Below are 21,004 nucleotides of genomic sequence, written 5' to 3'. Positions count from 1 at the left end.
TCATGTTTGGTAAAGTAGAGGGGCAGTGAAGGAGAGGAAGGTACTCAAGATGATGGATATATACCATGGCTGCAACAATGGGCTCAGGCACAGGAACAACCGTAAGCGTGGCATGGAGCCATGCAGTGTTTCATTTGTTATGCATAGGTCACTGTGGGTTGGAATCAACTTTATGGTACTTAACAACAACAAATTTCCCTAAGCATTGTTTGCGCATCCACACAAGACAGGGCCTTTGATAACTTCAAACTTTGTTTCCATTTATCGTGATGTTACCTACTGGTCCTATAACAAGGATGTTTCTTTTCTTTGAGTTGTGATCCATACTGAAGGCTACAATTCTTCATCTTCAACAGTAAGTGCTTCACGTCCTCCTCCCTTTCAGCAAGCAAGGTTGTGTCATCCGCATATCGCAGTTGTTAATAAACCTTCCTCTAATCTAATGCTACATTCTTCTTCATATAGTCCAGTTTTCCGATCATTTGCTCAGCAGACAGATTGACTAAATGCGATGAACGCATACAACCCTGCTGCACTGCTTTTACACCACGTAGCAGTCCCTTGTTCTGTTAGAATGACTGCCTCTTGATGTTTGTACAGGTTCTGCAATAAGCACAATAATTTGTTCTGAAATTCCTATTCCTTACGATGTTAGTTATAATTATGCTCATGCTTTGTTATGTTCCACATGGTCAAATACTTTTGTATAGTCAATGAAACACAAGTGAACATCTTTTTGGTATTTTTGGCTTTCAGTGAAGATCCACTTTAAATAAGCAGTTGTACACCTCCTTCCATATCCTTTTCTGGATTGGGATTGAATAGCTGACAACTTCCAGTTCATGTATTGCTTCAGTTGTTTTTAAATTATCTTCAGCAAAATTATATTAATATTATTGTTCAATACTTTCCACATCCTGTTGGATCAATGCTTTGTAATAGGCACAAATATGGATCTCTTTCAGCCAGGTTACTGCCTTCCAAATACTTTCACATAGACTAGTGATGTCTTCCAGGGCTTCATAGGTTTGTTCAAACATTTCAGTTAGTGTTCCTCCATTCCTGATTCTTTATTTTTGGCTAATATGTTCAGTGCAACTTAAACTTCTTCTTTTGGTCCCATCAGCTCTTGATCCTATGCTAGCTCTTAAAATGATTTTATGTCAGCCAGTTCTGTTTCAGTACAATGATCCTTTGCATTCCTTCCATCTTCTCTGGATGCTCCCTGTGTCATTCAATACTCCATCTATACTATAGCTATAGAGTGTTTCAACTTGAGGCTTGGATACTTTCTTCATTTCTTTCAAGTTGAGAAAATCTCAGTATGGTCTACATTTTTGAACTTCTAACTCCAGGTCTTTGGGCATTTTATTATAATGCTATGCTTTGTCTTCTCAAGATGCCCTTAGAAATTTTTGGTTCAGCTCTTTTACTTCATCGTTTTCTCCATTAGTTTTAGCTATTATACATTCAAGAGCAAGTTTAAAAGTTTCTTTTGAAGTTCATTTTGGCCTTTTCTTTCTTCCTTAGAACGTAGATGATGCTTTGTTTTCTTTGTGTGCAATGTCTTGATATCATCACGCATCTCATCTGGTCTTCAGTCATTCATGCTCCATATGCCACATCTGTTCTTGAAATATCCTCAAATTTTAGGTGGGATATACTCAAAATTGTATATTGGCTCTCATGGAATTCTTATCATTTTCTTTGACTTCAACTTGAACCTACATATAAGCAATTAACAGTCTGTTTCACAGTCAACCCCAGCCTTGTTTTGGCTGGGGATATTGAGCTTCTCCTCTTCCCTTCCCACAGGCGTAGTCAATTTGATACTGTATATTCCATCTGGAGAATCATCAGTCCTATTCTTGAGTAGTTAATTTTTCTAAATCTTTACCATGGTGATAAAAAATAAAATATGAATGACATTTTATTCACAAATATTATTATGAAAAGAGTGCCTACTTATTGGGAAAAAAAGAACAAAATTATTGATAGTACGTGTGGCTTGGTTTTAACATTAATGGTGATCTGACCATTACACCCATTCTTGGGTGTGATGACTTTTTAACGATAGGTCATTTTACAAGGAGTTATAAAAAAGTTGATGGAAAAATTCCATATCTCTCAATTCAATGTTTTTCATGAACATTTTGAAGCTCCCGCATATTATTTTAATGAGGCATTTAAATGACTTCAGCTGGTTTGTTTGAGTAGATAGTCAACGTGCTGGCTTTTTGGACTAAGTAGATACACTAGAATGGATGTAGTGTTATTTAGAGCTTTGCGTTGCCCAGGAATGTTCCACATATGGCATTATGCAATTACTGGTAATAAAGTAGCTGCTAATCTACTGAAAATAGTAAAGTAACATATGTTTTTCCATATTCTAGTTATAAATTTATCAGGAAAAGCTTTGTTAATTATATTGTTGAACTCAAGGTTAATTTTTTGTTCTAACTACTTTGAATATTGCAGGATTACGTGCACTGGAATTTTTGGACCTCAACTAGTATTATTTTTCCTCACAGTGTGTGTTCTAGAAAAATGGAGATATGCCCATAAATTATTATTATACTGCAACACATGTTGAACATTTACAAATTAGGAAGAGTACTTGAAAAGTTCTTCTGTAAAGAAAAGAAAATTGATTGGTTGATTTAAGAGTAAGAAAAACTTAATGAGACAAAGAGGATTCGAAAACTGTGCTAAGCAGGCATAGTTGGTGTAAAGTCAAGGAGATGAGAAAGACTATAACTGGGAGTTAATAAAATAAAATTAGTTCATTTAGTTGATGCAATCATTTTAAGAATTAAATAAAATTTAGTGCCATCAATTCTGACTCAAAGCAAACCTAAAGGCAGAGGAGAGCTTCTCCCAAGTATTTATGAGACTATCAACATTATGGGAGCAGAAAGCCTCATTTTTCTTTCTTGGTGTGGCTAGAGGGTTATAACTACTGACCTAGAAATTAGCAACCCTGGGGGTAGCTAAATACATTACTAATGCTCCTTTAATGAGATTAGAGGGGGAAAACTGTATTATGAGTGACTTATTTAATATAAATTTGTATTATATCCTAAAGTTGTAGGGAATCATTGAAAATTCTTCAGTAGAGGAGTTCTTAAGTAGCACAATCAGACTGATAGTTTAATATCCTTCATAGCTTTGTAGCAAGTGACCTAGAGGTGGGTATTCTGGAAACCATGGAACAACTCAGAAGCTGGTGGTTGATTGAAGAAATGATGTGGTAGCAGCAGTGAAAAGGGAGATAATCCATGATTTAAAGCTATTCCAAATATTTGAAATAGCAAAAATTGTCAACACTAGATGTGGAAGATGGAGGAATGGAAATGGATATGGCAACTCAAAACATTCTGACTTAGCCAACTTGGTAGGTGAGCAATACTATTAAAAAGAAAGTTGAAGTGCAATTTGGGGTTAAGATTATGCTAGACAATGAGATACTTTCTACTACTTCTATTTCACCCAAATAATTTCAATATCGCCGAGGTAAGCAGTTCTCTGTATGTTGTCTTGCAGGTTCCAGGGTGACTGTTGTGCATCTCTACCCTAAGACCTTTTATTTCAAGACTTTGTCTTAAGTTCCAGGCATCCTCAATCAGCACATGGATGCAGTCTGGAAGTATGACTGCTTCTGTTTAATCTTTCTACTTTCTTTTCCTGCTTCCTGCATCAATATCTTGCCCATAGAATCCCTCACTGTTTCAACTCAAATCTTGTCTGTTCTTTAGTCCTTTTAGTTTAAGAAGTGCTAAAGGGATTCATTCCTTTTAACGTTCTTCACTTTTTGAAATTTGTCCATTGAAATTCTCTATTCAGTTATTTTATTTATTTTCTTCAATTTACTTTAGCTTTTCCACATTATCTTTCTTTACTATCATTTAAAAAGACACATTTATTTCTTCATTTATAATGTGTTTGATGTTCATCCACAGTTTGTCTGGTCTTGTCATTAGTGTTCTATATGTAAAATGTATTCCTGTTGTTCTCTGAATTCACATGATATATACAAAAGGTTGTATTTTGGCTCTTGTGGGCTTGCTTTTATTTCTTCACCATGAACTTATTTGTAAGCAATTGTTAGTCTGTTCCTCAGAAATTACCCAGCCATGGTCTAACTGACGGTATTGAGTTTTTACACTGTCTGTTTTCATAGATACAGGTGATTTGAATTTTGCATATGCCATCTGGTGAGTTTCACGGGTCCACTTACCATTTATATTGTTTTAAAAGGTACTTTAATTGAACAAATCATTAATCTTGTAAAATCCTGTCATAAGATCTCCAGCATAATTTCTATTACCAAGGTCATGTTTTCCAACTATTGATCCTTCCTCTGTGTCTCCAATTTTAGCATTCCATTCATTAGTAATTTAAAATGCATCTTAATTGCATGCTTGATCAGTTTTAAACTGATGAAGTTTTATAATTCTTCAATTTCATAATTTTTGGCTTTAGTAATTGGTTTGCAAATTTGAATATATAGTATTAGTTAGTGGGCCATTTTTCTTTGGAAGGAGTACAAATATAGATCTCTTCAAGTCACTTGGCCAAATAGCTGCCCTCCAAATTTCTTAGCCTAGATGAGTGCCTCTGGTGATTTCTCCTCTTGGAGAAATATTTAAATTATTACTTAATCAATTCCTGAAACTTAAAAACATTTTTATGGCTAATCCCTTCAGTGCAACTCAGAATTCCTCCTTCAGTGCTGTTGGTATTTGGTCATATGCTACCTCTTGAAGTAGTTGAATGTTGACCAATTCTTGTGGTGCGGTGGTCCTGTGTATTGCTTTCATCTCCTTTTGATGTGTCCTGTGTTATCATTCAATATTTTAGCCATAGACCCTTCACTATTGCAACTTGAGGATTGATCCCCCCCCCCCCGCCTGCCCCCAGTTCATTCAGCTTGTCACATTTTTTTGGCTTCCAACTCCAAGTCTTTACATGTTTCATTTTATTTTTTAATTAAATACATTTATTTGGGGCTCTTACATCTCATAACAATCCATCCATCCATACATTGTGTCAAGCACATTTGCACATATGCTGCCATCATCATTTTCAAAGCATTTTCTTTCTAATGAGCCCTTGGTATCAGTTCATTTTTCTTCCTCCTTCCCCACCTTCCCTCCCTCATGAACCCTTGATAACTTATAGATAATTTTCATATCTTACATCATCTTCTGTTGATATCATATATACCCCTTTGATTGTGTACATTTCACTCATCTTTCTACTACACTGGCATAGTAACTACGAGTTGAATTGCAAGCCACGAGGTCAGCAGTTCGAAATCACCAGATGCTTCACAGGAGAAAAATTGGGCTTTCTACTCACATAACAGTTACAGTTTCATGGGGACAGTCTTACCCTGTCCTATAAAGATGGCTGGGAATGAGCATCGAGTAATGGCAGTGAGGTTGTTTTTTCACTACTGTATTATCATTTTATTATGAATATTATAAATAGGTCTCTTTGTATCTCTGTTTTATCAGTACACATATTTCCTTTTTAAAACTCAATTTTTTCTGATAATAATTACTTAAAATTTTTATTTTCTATCTACTGGACAATTTTCTGTCCTTTTAAAATATCATTTTATTAGGGGCTCATACAATTCTTATCACTATCCATACATCCATACACTGGGTCAAGTGCATATGTACATTTGTTGCCATCATCATTCTCAAAACATTTGCCTTCCACTTGAGCCCTTAATATCGGCTACTTATTTTCCCCCTCCCTCCCCACTCCCCCCTACCTCATGAACCCCTCATCATTCAAAAATTGTTTTTTTTATTTTAATACTTTAGTTGGTCTTCTCAAAATGCCTTTTTCCAAGTTCTTTTACTTGGTCATTTCTTCCATTTGATTTAGTAAGTTTTAAAATCTCTTCTGACATGCTCTTCGATTCTTTCTTTCTTTCAATTGCTCATATGAAGGTGAAGAAAATGGAAACAAGTTTATGAGAGTCAAACTACTATCTTGAGTCTATTTCAACTGAATGCAAAAACAGATTAGACACACTGAAAACTAATGATAGAAGACCATATGAACTGTGGGATGACATGAAGAAAGTGGAAGGACATTAAAAAGATAGGAAAGGGAAAAAAAGATTAAAGTGGTGTTAGAGGAAACTCTGAAACTTGTTAATTATAGAGTAGCTATGGCAAACAAAAGGAACGATGAAGTCAACGAGTTAAATAGAACATGTCAAAGAGCAAATGGAGCCAATGAAGTAAAATATTTTTTTAAATGTGCTAAGACCTGGAGTTAGAAACCCAAATAGGCACAGTCACCATATCATTAAACTAAAGGAATTGAAGAAAATATTTAAGACTCCAGTTGCAATATTGAATAATTCTGTGGATAATATATTGAATGGTGGAAGAAGCACTTAAAGAAGATGGAAGGAATACAAAGTCACTATACCAAAAAGGATCAGTAAACATTTAACTATTTCAAGAGGTAGCATATGAGCAAACACCAACAATACTGAAGAAATAAAGTCCAACCTGTGCTGAAGACATTTGTCAAAAACAAGGTTCCAGGAATTGACAGAATACCTAGAGAAGTGTTTTAACCAGTTGATGAATCACTGGAGCCACTATCTGGTTTATGCTAAGGAATTTGAAATACAGCTACTCGGCCAAAAAACTGGAAAAGATTTATATTTATAACCATTTAAAAAAAAGATGATCCAACAGAATGGGCTAATTATAGAACAATATTATAATACCAAATTCAAGCAAAATTTTTGCTGACGATTATGCAGTGTCCTCAGTGTGGCCCTTACTGTAGTCCTGCTCCCCACTGCACCCCTCCCGCCAGTCATGTCACCACTGGGTATAGTGTGCCTATTGTGGGACATTTTCACCACACCCTATATTGATTTCATAAAATTAGCTCAGTGTTGAAGTGATGGAGGGTTCCTCTCTGCTCTGCAGGCCTGGTTAAGGGAAATGTGGAATGTTAGAGGTTCTTGGTGCTTTGTTTTCAATTGTGGGTACTTCAAATAACTAGCTGCATTTCTACTCCCACAAATATAACCTTCTATTAGTCCAATATTTCTATCTGTGTGGTCATTAGTTAAAGTTCATATAATAAAATGTAAAAAAAGGAAAAAATTATGATAGCACCAAATTTACAAATGTGCTTAACACAATGGATATATGTATGGATTGTGATGAGTTGTGTGAGGCCAAATAAAATAATTAAAATTTAAAAAAAGGAATATGGTCTAAGAGGTTAAATGTGTGTGTGAGACCAAGAATGAACCCCTCACGTCCCCTTTCCTCTGGAAGTTTCTCCTAATTACCAGCTCCAGTCATGAGATGGGCAGGGGAGGAAAAGCAAGTAGTGAAGGAAAAGTGATGGGGAAAAAAAGCAGAAGGCAGTAAAAGTAGAAACCCAGAAACAGTCTCATTAATAAAAAATATCAAGTGAAGTCAATTGCCTGAGCCCTGTCTTGTTTCTCTTTGTTCCATTCGCCCTGAGGTCCCACAGCAGGGAGCTCAGCACTTCAATGCTGATCCACTAGTCGATCCCAAATGTAGTGTGGGTAGATCTCACAGCATCAAAATAATAGACGTAAGCATATCATCAATCCCGTCACTTAATTGATATACAGCGCAGCCAATCAGATGCAATCTTGGTGTCAAACACACGTGCAAACAACTTCGCTAAGTGCAGCAAAACTGACAAGCCAAGTTATCGCCAATTTTTAGACCTTGTTTTTTTCTCTTAAATATAAGGAAGGGTATAAAATGAGTGGGGGAGCTGGACCAAGTAAGAAGACAAAAACGTATCACTTTCATATGGAATGGGAGATTTTGACACTACAAGCCGACATTCAGCTGAAGTCCAGGGCTGGAACTTGCTCGAAGAGGGAAAACACCCAAACATGTGAAAATGTGCTACCTCCTTGACTGCATTATTTGGCTCTACTTATTTCTGTGAGACAGCCTTTTCCCACATCAAGATCATTAAGTCCAAGTACCGATCCACCATGACTGATGATCATTTGGAAGCGTGCTTGAGGCTGGCTGTCAGCAGCTCCTGTCTGGACTATGCATCCCTCGCTCATTCCATTCAGTGCAAGTCATCAGAGTAAACTCAGGTAATGACAAAAAATGTATGCAATTAATTGTGTTGTGTTGTGCAATTATGGACTCATGCAGTTATGCAAGGTACATAAATATACATTGTACATATAAAGAATTCTCAATGCATTTATGAATAAATATAATAAATAAAAATAACTGTTTTGTATTTTTGTAGTTGGTAGATCATTTTGACTTGATCATTTTATAAGTATCTCATGTGCTGAAAAAGTGTGAGCTATAGAATATAAATTTATAGAATCTAAATTTAAGTGCCTGTGAAGTGTAAATCTTGGCAATGGAACTGCAATAATGTAGCCAAAGCTGGGGAAATAACTTTCAATTATTGGAATCATGTAGTCAATAAATAAACATTTATTAGACACCCAACAATGGCCAAGAATTAATCTAGGGTTTGGTGAATACTTGTGAACAAAACAAAGATTATTATCCCATAGAACTTACTACATACTAGCAGGGGGAATCTAGCACTAATGTAGACAGATGTATATCCTTTAGTGTGCTAATAGGTAATAATTACAACAAAGCACAATTGTAAGACTATGACATCTGCAGCCAGGTTGCCCCAGTCTATGTGACTTAAGTAAATTACTCAACCTCTAGATGAGTCATCTTTCTCATCATGTATAAAATAAGGAAGACAATTATTCTTATTCCATAAAGCTATTGTGAGTATTAGACTAATTAAAACCTGGCCACCATATCTTGCCCTTAATTAGAGGGTATGAAATGGTTTACTAAATAAATAAGTAAAATTACTGTGGTAAGGGAAAACATGAAAAGAAAAGCAACATGAGGATTTTAGGGAGTCCATGGAAAGTGCTATTTTTCTATAGGATGATCAGGCAATATTAGAATAGGAAATATAAAAGCAAAGACTTGAAGGAGATGGAGGAATTAGCAAGACAAATATATATGGAGAATTGTCTAAACAGAGGAGAAAACTCTGTGAATGTTCAAGTTGGCAGTGAGGCTGCTGAGCTACCCCAACTGCAAAGAACCAGCACAGCTAGAGAGGAGTGAGATGTGGGAATCAAGCTTGAGGATACTGAGGAACACTTTTAGTTTTTGATTTTGACTAAAATGCGATGTGATTAGTGGTCTCCAGCAGAAGGGTGGTGTGAACTGACTTTGAGAATGACTTTAACTTTGGTGTGGTGAATAAAAGGGCAAGGCAGGAACATATGGCTATCCATGCAAGAGGTGAAGGTGGGAGCAGTGGAGATGGTAAGGAGTGGTTGGATCCTAGACAGAGTTGGGAGTTAGAGCCAAAATAAATTCTTATTGAATTTGAGAAGAGGTACATCTCTCTCTCTCTCTCTCTCTATATATATATATAGATAGATAGATATAGATATAGATATGGATAAATCAAGATTAAACATTGCTTTAATTATTTCTCCAGCCTGCCCTCCTTCCTTTCTACATTTCCCCCACTCACCCCAGTATTCTCTTTATATCGAATGCCAAGAGAGCCCCGGGATTTAGGACGAAAAATTCTATCTTAAAAATAGTGGCTTTATGAAAAGCAATGGGGCAAAGGAGAGAAGCAGAATCCATCTGGTGGAGGAATTCTGACTGGCAGTTCCTCCCACGGAATATCCTGGAAAGCAGTTCCAATTGGAAAGAGGTACAGATGGAGAGGCTCAATTGTCAGTACTTGCAATGCCCAACTCTGTGGACGATCTTTCACACGATGTAGCAGCTTCAAGGAAATTCCTGAGACAACAGGGGCGCCTATATATCTTGAGCACTGGGAACAAAAGGTTGAAAATCTAAGAATAAATATTCATGCTAAAATCCGTCTCTGAAAAACTTTTTAATCTCTCTTCCTCCTTGTTGAACCTTTTCCCTCCTCATTTTGCTCTCCTCTTTCTCTTTGGCTCAATGGCGGCCCTATCTAGATAAACATCTACACTGTCAAAGAATAGCGGATTACTTGAAGAGTTGTTACTAACTCTTTTTATTGTTGTTACATGATTTCAAGTCACTTCTGACTCATAGTAACTCTATGGAGAACAGAATAAAACTGTCCTCAATCTCACACCATCTTTAAATCATAGGAGGTATATGCTTGAGGGTCTGACTGAGGGTCTGCCTCTTTGTCATGTTCCCTCTATGAAACAGGATGTCCTTCTCCGTGAATGGGTACCTCGAGATAACATGTCTAAATTGAAGCAATATCTCACTCTCTTTGCTCCTAGCTAGTACTCTGGCTGTGCTTCTTCCTTTTTATAGAGATGGCTATTTGGTGGGTCTGTCTCAACCCAGAACCAACCTGTTACACCAATGCATCCACAATGGAAGTTTTCTGAAGGAAACACCATATGAGTAGGGGAAAAACGGTACAAAAACTCTGTCTTATTTTTCTTGGCTTCTCAATCTTTTTTGGCTCCCTCCTGTCTTTTCTTCTTATTTTTCCTCTTCTGTTCCCATCAGCGGTAAGAACTACCTACAGTCCGAGACCACAAAGTCCTAATATTTGTGAACAACATTCTACTTGAATACGAGTTTTTTCTCAAATCTGACCACATTCACTCACTCATTAACAGATGTTGCAGCCCCGGGCTGCATTTCTCTGGGAGTAGGGAGAGGAGGGGGAAGGGCTTATAGACCTCTTCTGTCAGAAGTCAATGAGCTGTCATCCAGTCCTCCATGGTCCTAAGCAGGTGCTCCTTCCTTTCTTCTGACAATAGGGAAGGTTCCCAAGACCCCCGGATGACAGCGCCTATGTTACTACTTAGTTGATTCATTGACAGGTGTTCCTCTGAATTACCAGACAACAGGTGTTTGCCCTGTGTAGCCTGCCAAAAGCCAGGGAACCAGAGTAGAAAACAAAGCCCATTTGCAAAAATGATTACTGTAATTAAGAGCTATGGTAATGAAAATACACACACATTTACGCTTACACTCTCCCAAAACCTCAGTCACATGGATAGAATAAATGATAGACAACAAATTACCCAGCATTACAATGTTGGTTTAAACACTCACATTCTTAGTTTTAGGGGAGAAATTTAAATGGTTATTAAAGCCATTTCTCAGACTATGAGGATTCTCATTTAGGATATACATAATTGTACATTTGGAGGATTACAGGCAGCAAATGCTAAAAGGAGCTGGTATTTAAAGAACTTATAATTTACTTAAGGTAATATACCCAGAAGAATGGCCAAGTAACAAAGTGATACTTGAATCAGCACATGCTTTATTGTGATCCTCATTACAGCACAGAGTTCTATTGTGTGTCCCCTGACCCCCAGCATGGAAATTCCTCAGAGTCAACCAAGGAAAAGTCTTGGTGGTGGCAGAAGACACTGGGAGGGTTAAAAGCAATGAAGAGTTGAAGGCAATGGAAGCAATTACTGTTAAATATGCAATCCTGTCATTGTGGTGACCTATGGGGAGATACTTGGATAGACACACAGGCTGAACAGGGGTGTGAAGGAGAGTTCGAGTGTACTCAGAGAGGATATTTGTACATGGTTACTTGCTATATATATATATATATATATATGATACGGTGAAGCATACAAGGGGCAAAGTTATGAAAATTTTGTAGACAGAATTAAATCCCTTGAAGGAAATAGTCACTGGATTTGAGGACTTAGGACCATAGTGTTAAGGTCAGTTGTCATAACATTATCCCTAAAGACAATGTTTGACATCCTACTTTGGTTAGTAGCAACTAGGGTTTTAAACGTTCTTGAATAGCCATTAATTGGTCTCTTCCCATCCAGAGGAAAGAAGAGTGATGAAAATAGAAAGACCTATAGGAACAATCAGTCCAATGGGCTACTGAGCCATATGGACATCAGTCTTCACAACCCTGAAATTAGAATTAGATAGCGCATGGCTACCATGGCCAAGTGCTCTGAAAAGTATCCCATTAGAAGATCCTCTGCAGATCCAACTCACTACCATCAAGTTGATGCCTACTCATAGCAACCCTATAGGACAGGGTAGAATGGTCCCTGTGATTTTATAAGACTAAAAGGAGTAGAAAGCACATCTTTCTCCTAAGGAGCTGCTGGTGGTTTCAAACTGCTGACCTTGAGTTTAGCAGCTGAACACATACCTACTCTACCACAAGGGCTTCTACAGCATGGGAGGAAAATGTGTAGCATAACTCCAAATCATGAAAGAGACCAGGGCATGATTTTCTTTATATGAAATCTAGAATAGGTAAATGTACAGATACAATAGCTAGATAAATAGATCCTGAGGGATATGACACGGGAAGTTGGGGGTGGTGGTGCAGGATAAGGAATTAATAATCATGGATACAAGAATTAAAAATGATCCAAAATGGATTGTGGTGATGAATGCACAACTTCTTTTATATGTGTGTTTGTCTGTCTTTTAATAATTTATTGAAGTGCAACCATCCAGGATGACTTCTAGATCTTGTTGAAAGTCGCCATGTCCATGAACTGACTGCACTAAGTCTTCAAAAGCAGTACTGTGTTCCTCCAGCACGTCTGTGCCAGCTTTATCATCTTCAACTGCACACCAGATTTGAAGCTGTAAAATTCCATGCCCCACTGGAACGAGCTTAGATGAGCCCCAGACCAAGCCATCTGCTTGAATGCTTCGGCTGCAATCTTCCAATGTTGCTGTATCAGTCTTGTCGTCCCAAGACGTCACATCGAGTAAGACGGAACACTTGGCAACAAGTGCGGGCTTTGGGGCATTCTTTGGCTCATACTGTGCAAGGCATTCTTTCCTCTTTGCTTCTTCACCCTCCTCCTCCTCCTCCTCCTCCTCTTCCTCCTCCTCCTCCTCCTCCTCCTCTTCAGGCCCAGAGATCAAAGTCGTCATCATTCTTCCTGCCTGCAGCTCCACTTCCTGTGGTGTCTTCCAAGTTAGTAGGGCCATACTTGCCCAGAGCTTTCCTTACTCCAGAAAACTGGCCCTTCCCTTTTCAAAGACTTGATGTGATTACACCACTGTAGGGTATAACACAGGTGGGCAGATGGAGGGATGGAGAATGCTTCAATCACATTTGCTTGAGATGGCATATAGCCGTCGGTGTAACTCTTGGTGGCCTGGCAATCATTGATCACCTGTAGGCCAATGGGGTTTTCATGTCTCCAAAACCACAGTGTCAAAAGCTAGGCTGCAGTGGAGGAAAGGCAGCGGCACAGGAATGGGGGCCGAGCGCTAAGAGAGGGGACAAAAAGGGCACAACTCTTTTGACACACCATGTATGTCAATAAAACGGCTTTTTAAAAATAGCTTACTGGTTGTGCAGAGACTGATAAGACCCCCAAGAGTATGGCCTTTAGTGCCCCTTCAGATCTAGACCTGAGCCCCTTCTCCTCTGTCTCCCCTCTTGTCTCCCTTTAAATCAATCATTTAAAATGTAAAAGGTCAGCATTTACCTAAAGACAAAGTAGTTAGGAAGGAAGACACCATGGGAATAGGAAACAGAAGGATGAAATGGGATCATGAGGGTACATTGAGGCACTGCAATAGATGAGCTGAATCAAATGTGTATGAATTGTTGAATGTAACACTGATGATCTGCTCTGAAAATCTTCACGGAAGTTACAAAATTATGAAAAACAGTATCAGTCTACACTGTGGTATTTGTATGCTCTTTAGCTGCTCCCTTAAGCATTGAAGATAGGACAGATTATAGGATGGTTTATATAAAGGGAAATGCTCTTTTTAATAAAATCTGTGAACATAGACTAGTCACTCATTTAATTGGGGGGGGGGGACACTAAGTAAGGATCCTTTCCACCGCTTTGATATAAGCCATTTTACAGGAATGAAGAAGAAAGGGCTGTGTGGGCCAAGAAACTGTCAGATCACATTAGATATTAGAAGTCATAGATTTTTTTCAATGCAATTTTCACATTTTATACTTCTGATCATACTATTAAAAAGAAATGATATACGTTAGGTTCCTCTCTTCCACCTTTAATCCCACTTTGTGTATGTTAAGACGAGAGCTGGACAAAGAGAGCTGGACAAAGATAGGGACCTCAACTCCAGATCATATACTATGATAATCAAATATATTATAGTTTGATTATGGAATGAAAGATCCAGGACTTCTTTAGATAGCTACATTTCAGTTAAGAAAAAACTGAATAAAACAAAATTGCCTCTTACAACCAATTGCCTTTTAGTACTTAATTGATCTAGGGGCCACCAGAAAGGTACTCATTTTTTAATCCCCTTTTGTTTGCCAGGAATTATATTTCGTACTTCCCAGGAAGTATCCAATATTGAAGACTGTGAACAACAAACAATATAGCAATGACATTGTTCTTGAGAAAAACACATTACCCAAAGCCAAGCATGCACTTGCTATTGTTGGAGACATCTTTCTATGTTTGTACACTGTCCTCAAAGCAAAGGAGCCCTGGTGGTCTACTGAGTTATGCATCAGGCTGCTAACTGGAAGTTTAACAGTTCAAATTTGCTGTTTCTAGGGAGAACGATGAGGCTTTCTTATCCCACAAAGATTGATAGCTTTGGAATCCCCAGGGGCAGTTTTACTCTATAGGGTGGCTACGGGTTACAGTGAATGAGATCACAGTGAGGTTGTTTGCTTCTTATTCCCTACAACAATTGCATCTGCAAATTTGGTTTGCCTGCATGTGGTTGAAATTGCATCTGCAAATGTCTTTAGCACTGGAAGAAAATAAAACTCTTATTATACAAATAAATAAAACATGGTCTATGTGGATTGGCCCTTAAACCTAGCTTGAGAGGTTGGCTTTGAGCAAATCACCTGCTGAGAAAATGGTCTTTGTATGACTGGGGAAGGATAGTGCATGTACTTGGTTTCAGTAGCGTCTGGTCTGTTTATTCACCTTAATTTCATTCATGTTGTGTCAATCCCATCTCCTTCTTGCGCACAGAGGGTGTCTTGGGAGAGGGCACTGTGCTTTTCCCATCTACCACCCCACTGCATCCCCTTTTTGTCAGATGAGTGTTCACTTGCTTATGTTTCCAAAGAGAACCAAACTAAACATCCAGAATATCAGGCCTACTAAGCTAAGTAAAAAAAATCAAGACTAGGCCCCCAGTTCATACACACAGAGATTACTAAAAACAAAATGTATTTAGATATGTGTCTGTCCAGTGGATGGCTGCAGGCCGATGCTCTCAGCAACATTCCTGTCTTCTCATTAAAATGCCTGCCTGGAAACGGTCCATTCAAGCAGTGGCTTCCGTGGGTATGAAGAGGGTCACTTATGTTCAAAAGACAGAGATCATCTTAGAACGTTACGGTGACTGGTTTTTTTCAGATTGCCAAAGGATAATCCACGTAGATTTTCTCAAAGGAAACAGGATGATGACAGGGGCTTATTAGAAAGAGTTTTAAAGAAAATTGAAAACTGTATTGCTGAGGAAAAAGCCAGTTAAGTTGTGTCAGGGGAAGTGTTTCCCATCTTGACAATGCACCTGCTCACTCTTCAAGGGTAGGAAGGGAATCTTATTGGCACACCTTTGCCCACTCACCCTCCAATTCTGACCTTGCTCTTCATATTGCTTTCTGTTCCTCAAACTCAAAGAACAATGAAAAGGACATGACTTGAATCTTCTGAGAATGAAAAACTTCCATTAGGACGTGGTGTAAGAGTTCTGGAGTGCAGAACTCTTTGGAGAAAGTTTAATGAGATAGAACCACCACTTCCAGAAGTGTATAAACCTAGATAGAGGGAATAATAGCTTCACATTTTGATTTTTTTGTTTAATAAAGATTTATATAATTTTATAGCAATGCTTTTAGACTTACCTTCATATTTGAACAGCAGCTTTTCCCATTCATCCTCTTTTCCTCCATAGATGATAAATTCATTCATTTCCTACATCATGCAATTTGAGGGAAAGTCTCAATGGAAGTGACTGACTTCAGCATAGATCCTCAGATGCTTTCTCGAGACTTTGTTAGAGATACGCTGTGCCAGGAGCACAGCCCTTCACAAAGGACAAAGTGGGTTCTATTTGTGGGAAGGAATATAGCCATGACCTTAACTCATGACTTGTACAACCATGTGTCTTAGCAGAAGGAACTACACTACATACACACTTTCGGTCTTCTATGAATGACAATGGGAGTCCAGGCTCTTTGGACCTCAAGGGAGTCACTGGATTGTGTAAACGGCTCTTGGCTCCTGACCAAATGGTTTGCATTTTGAGTCCACTCAGAAGCACCTCTGAAGAAAGGCTTGATGAAACTGCTTCTTAAAAATCAGCCACCCACATCCCCTGGAACACAGCTCGACTCTGACACATATGGGGTCGCTGCGAATCAGAATCATTGCAAACATGACCTAATTGTAATGCCCTCAGAGTAGCTACTTCCATGTTATTGGAAATTGTCTGTTGGAATAAACGGGAGCTGTAGTACTTTGAGATTTAATGCACAGATGCAAAAGATGAACACAAAAACAATCATTAGGCTAACTGCAAAGCACCAGAGTTAACTTTCATGACAAAAAGTAACCAACTTTATTGTGCCAACACAGGTCAAAAATGACCCTTTTCTGTTATCACAGGCGAGCTTCTGACACAGGGATATAGAGACCAACTGTGGGTTGCCTTTATCCAGTGCCTGCCTCAGTGGGGTGGGAAGGAGGAACCTAATCCCAAGACATGTAGAGTTTCTAATGACACCATCTTCTCCTTCCATGAACCTCTGATTAGTCTTAGCCTTTGCTTCCTCTGACACGCTTGCCCCTTCCACCCCTCTCCGTTTGCTCATGCTATGTGCTGCTGTAGTTGTGCCAGCTTGCCTGGTGAGAAGCCAGGCCTGGAGGGAATAAAGAAAGGCCCCAACAGAGTCAGCTTCTCACTTCTCACAACGCAGTTGAACCTCCATTGTTTCAGTGCCCAGTCATCTGTGGCCTAGTTAGCAAAAAATGATACTGCTGGTTGTGAAGGAGCAGAGGGTGTAGGATGTGGAGAGAGGGCGGGCAGTGAAGGCCTTTAGGATCAGGTTCAAAGCAGCCTTCCCAGGAAAGCATTCTGAAAGTCTCTGAGTTCTTATCTGTTTGGAAGATGCCATGAAATTCAAACCTTGCTTTCTACTCAACTGCATAAAATCTCAGAACAGGCCACTTCAGAGAGCTCCTACCTCAAGGGCTCAACTGAGGCACTAGGTGCAACGGCTTGATCAGGCATTGGTCGGTGGAAGAGTCCACTGCCTGAGGTTGGCATTCTTTCCCACTACCCACTTGCCATTCCCTGCACAGAAGCAGGTGGTGTACCCTGCCTTAGTCAGCTCAGATGTGTTTACCATCTGAGGAACTTTGCAAATAATGAGTGTTCGTCTTTGGCTGCAGGGAAGCTTGACCACCGACTTCTTCATTCTGACCTCTCTCTTCTTAGTCTTTTTGGTTCCTGCCTAAAAATACAGGTCATTGTATTTGCCTTTGGCCGGATCTCTGTCTCAAAGGACTAGATCGAAGCTGTAGCTACAAAGGAAGTGAGCCCGAATTCTCTTCCCAGTAGCCCCCACCCCACCCCGCTGTCCTAAGAATTAGGGGAGGGGGGGAGCGACAGGAGGCTGTGCTGCCTAGACTTCTGAAGATGAGTTGGAGGGGGTTGGGGGAAGGAGAGGTGATACTTGGGCTGCCAGACCTGGAGTCGAAGTGACCTACTGGGGAGTTTGGGGGCTTTTCAAATCAGGTCATGCCGAGTGGAAATGATCCACTTAATCTCTGCAGTTTGCCAGCCTCTTGCACGCCTAACGACTTTACTTCCTGGGTTTAGAAAGAGCCAGAATTAGGGAACCTCGCTGCGCACCACTTGCCTGTGCCCGTCTTTGCGACCTTGACCAAGCCTGGCGGCTTATAATTGGAAGGCGGCGGAAACATCACCAGCCAGGGGGCTTATGGCGATCTGCAATCTGGATATTCGCCAGGGAAAAAGTGGAACAGGTTTGCGTTGCCTTTGGGGTCCATTTATGTCAATGAAACTAGAGTTAGAGGAGACAGGGAAATGAGAAGTTTTCTGACCTCAGATTTCCTGTGAACTTGGCTCCGCAGAAACCCACTGCGCGGCGCGTTAAGCGAGGCGCAGTACTGGGCTATCAAGTGTTTCCCAGGCCGGGCTGCGCAGCCCGCGGAGAGGGCTCCGGACAAACCTTACAGAACAGGCAGGGTATGTTCTTCTCCATTTACAGGTGTATGTGTGTGTGTGTGTGTGACAAATGTATTTTTAATATTCCTATTGTACACTTTAAAAGCTTAAAAATTCTAACCCAATTGGTAAGGAACCCTGGTGGTGCTTAGGTACTGAGTGGAAAAACCACCAGCCTCTCAGAAGACAAGGCTTTCTACCCCACTAAGAACTCCAGTCCCTGCAATTCACGGGGGCGGAGGGGGGTGGGGAGAAGCGGGGGGGTGGCATTTCTAGCCCGGTCTCATGACTCAGAATTGACTCCCTAGCAGGGAGTTTGGGATCCTTCTCGGTTATGCACACCAATACTGAGTGGGCTTTATGCATATGTGCATGAATCCCTCCCAGCCAGCCCCCCGGCCCCCCACCCCACACAAAGGGAGAGTTAAGTCCAGAATGCACCTTGCCCCCCTCCACGTTAAGGTGAAGCCAAGCAGGAGCCTTGCTCTTCTTTCTCCAGGCAAGGGTCTAGTTCCTAATCGGGTTGCTAGGAGGAAGCTTCCATTTCAGTGGGACCCACGTAGCGGACAGGAAGGAAAGATGCAAAGACCAGAATCCGGGAGCAGAGGCATCTTGGCCTCTTTAGTTTGCAAAGTGCTCAGAAGGTGCATTTGGGGGAGGGCACTGCGCAGTGGGTTCTCTGAGTCAACTACTCAGAAAGAAGAGGTGGGGGAAACAGCGAGCTTGATTTGCTTGGGAGAATCTTTGCCAGTTTAGGCATAGCTGGGGGGCTGTGTCACTAGCGGAGGTGGTGGCGCCCAAGGGTGGAGGGTGGAGGGGGAAAGTTTCTGATGATATCCGGCAAAACTTAAACAGCGCCTCCAACGGGAGCAGCTTTATCACAGGCCCGAGCGAACCACCGCTAGAAGGCGCAGTGTATCAACTGTCCATCAGCGAAGGGTCAACCTTCTGAGGAAGAACCCTGGGTCTGTTCTGAAGGGCCATTTTCCGGATCGCCACGTCAGGATCTGCTTACCTACAGAAGTTAGGACGGAAGCCTGGGTCTAAATCTACAACAGCGAAAAGAGGGATTGTGCAGCCGAGGGCAGCATCTTGTATGTCGGGTCAAGGGCTGTGTGCCCCAAACACCTAACTAAACGACTTACTGCCATCCAGTTGATTCTGACTCACTGTGATCTTATAGGACAAGTCAGAACTGCCTCTGTGGGTTTCCTAGACTGTAACTCTTTCCGGGAGTAGAAAGCCTCATCTTTCTCCCCCGGAGAAGTTGGTGGTTTTGAACCGTTGACCTTGTAATGCAACCACGGGGCACTTATTTTCTCTCTGTGCGTTGGGTTCCCTCCCTTCCCCCGCCCAGTGATTTCACCTTGTCTGCCAGGTGACTTCCTGTTTTATAGCTTCCTTGATGTTTGAAACACCCTGGGATGTGGAAGGATTTCAATCCCGAGACATCTACATGCGTTTGATAGACTTTCTGTGATCAAGGCAGGGATCTCTAAGTGGGTATTCGATAATGGATAAGCCCACATCTTCACAGCAACTTCAGTTTATGTAAGCTGACCTCTGTCGGCCCATATCTCAGCCTTTTCATTAAAATGCCCACTGCCTAAGGTACCCGCGCGTTGTTTAAAGCTTCAAATGTGTTTTCAGACAGAAATATCTCAAGAATGCGAGTCAGGTATGTTTCTCAGATAAATAAGCGGAGAGGCGTTGCACACAGGGAAATTCTCGGGTCTCAGGTTTCGCGAGGTTGAAATCCAGCGCGCGCGCCATTAATCATTCATTGGGGTCGGTCCTTCAGTCTGTGGGAGCTCCGAGGAAGCCAAAGCGAGCCCCGAGCTAATCCTTCCTGCCGCGGGGACCCTGGGGCGGGAGAGGACAGTCCAGCGGCCTGTCTGGCCCACGTGTGGGTGCCCGAGGTCTGGCCATGTTGCGAGGGTCCCGGTGCCGCTGCGCCGGTGCCCTCACCCTCTGCGACTCGGAGCGAGGGCTTCTCGGAGGGAGATCTAAACTCGGCGACGCTCTTTAACACAAACGGGAGTTTTCACTAGGAAAGCAGCGAGGTTGGTGGCGTCACGCTCAGGGCGGCTGGCAGACGCTGAAATAAACACACTCGGGGGTGGAATAAACCAGTAACGACCACCACCAGCACAGCCCCTAGCACGGACCGAAACAGCCTTACCCTAAAGCCTACCCAAGTTGGCCTGCAAAACCCCCTGGGGTGCGCTCCCCACCCCCCACCTCCACTTCTCCCAGCACGCGGCGGGGTGTGGTCCCTGGGCGGTACCAGGTCCCCAGCGCTCCCGGGGAAGGGGGCTGTGACAGCGGGGGTGGAGGGGGGTGTCTTCTGGCCTAGGGGCAGGACCTTTGACAATTGGCTCCCGGTCGGGGCCAGAGTGCCCCGCTGGGACGCCGGGGTGCGGCGGGAAGGGGAAGGGGGAGGGCGACGAAGGAGGCGGATGCTGTCCAGCACCTTTGCCTTCGCGGCCACGCTCCGCTCCCGCCGCCGCCGCTGGGAGACCCGCCGGTGTCCGCGAGGCCGACTTGGGGGTGACTCCGGCCCCGGCTGCTCGTGAGAACTGCTGGCGTGCGTGGCCCCGGGGTGGGCGCCCCCAGCGCCCCGGGGTGCCGCTTCGCGCCGCCAGCTTTTCCTCCCACTCACTCTCTCGCATCTCCGCCCTCGTCCACCCCGCTCGCCCCCGGGCCCGCGGGGCTCCCTCCCCGGACCGGCCGGGGAGGACACAAAGCGG

At 41.7% G+C, this 21,004-nt stretch overlaps 1 pseudogene; it reads right to left on the bottom strand.

Moving 5' to 3' along the window:
- Window positions 1–12,547: 12,547 nt before the first annotated feature.
- LOC142442376 (elongation factor 1-beta-like) lies at window positions 12,548–20,926 on the bottom strand (annotated as a pseudogene).
- Between the last annotated feature and the right edge of the window lie 78 nt (window positions 20,927–21,004).

The sequence above is a fragment of the Tenrec ecaudatus genome, chromosome 3 (assembly GCF_050624435.1).
Source record: "Tenrec ecaudatus isolate mTenEca1 chromosome 3, mTenEca1.hap1, whole genome shotgun sequence".
Classification (NCBI taxonomy): domain Eukaryota; kingdom Metazoa; phylum Chordata; class Mammalia; order Afrosoricida; family Tenrecidae; genus Tenrec; species Tenrec ecaudatus.
The sequence above is the reverse complement of the archived record's forward strand: the minus strand, read 5'-3'. Positions and strand labels throughout refer to the sequence as shown.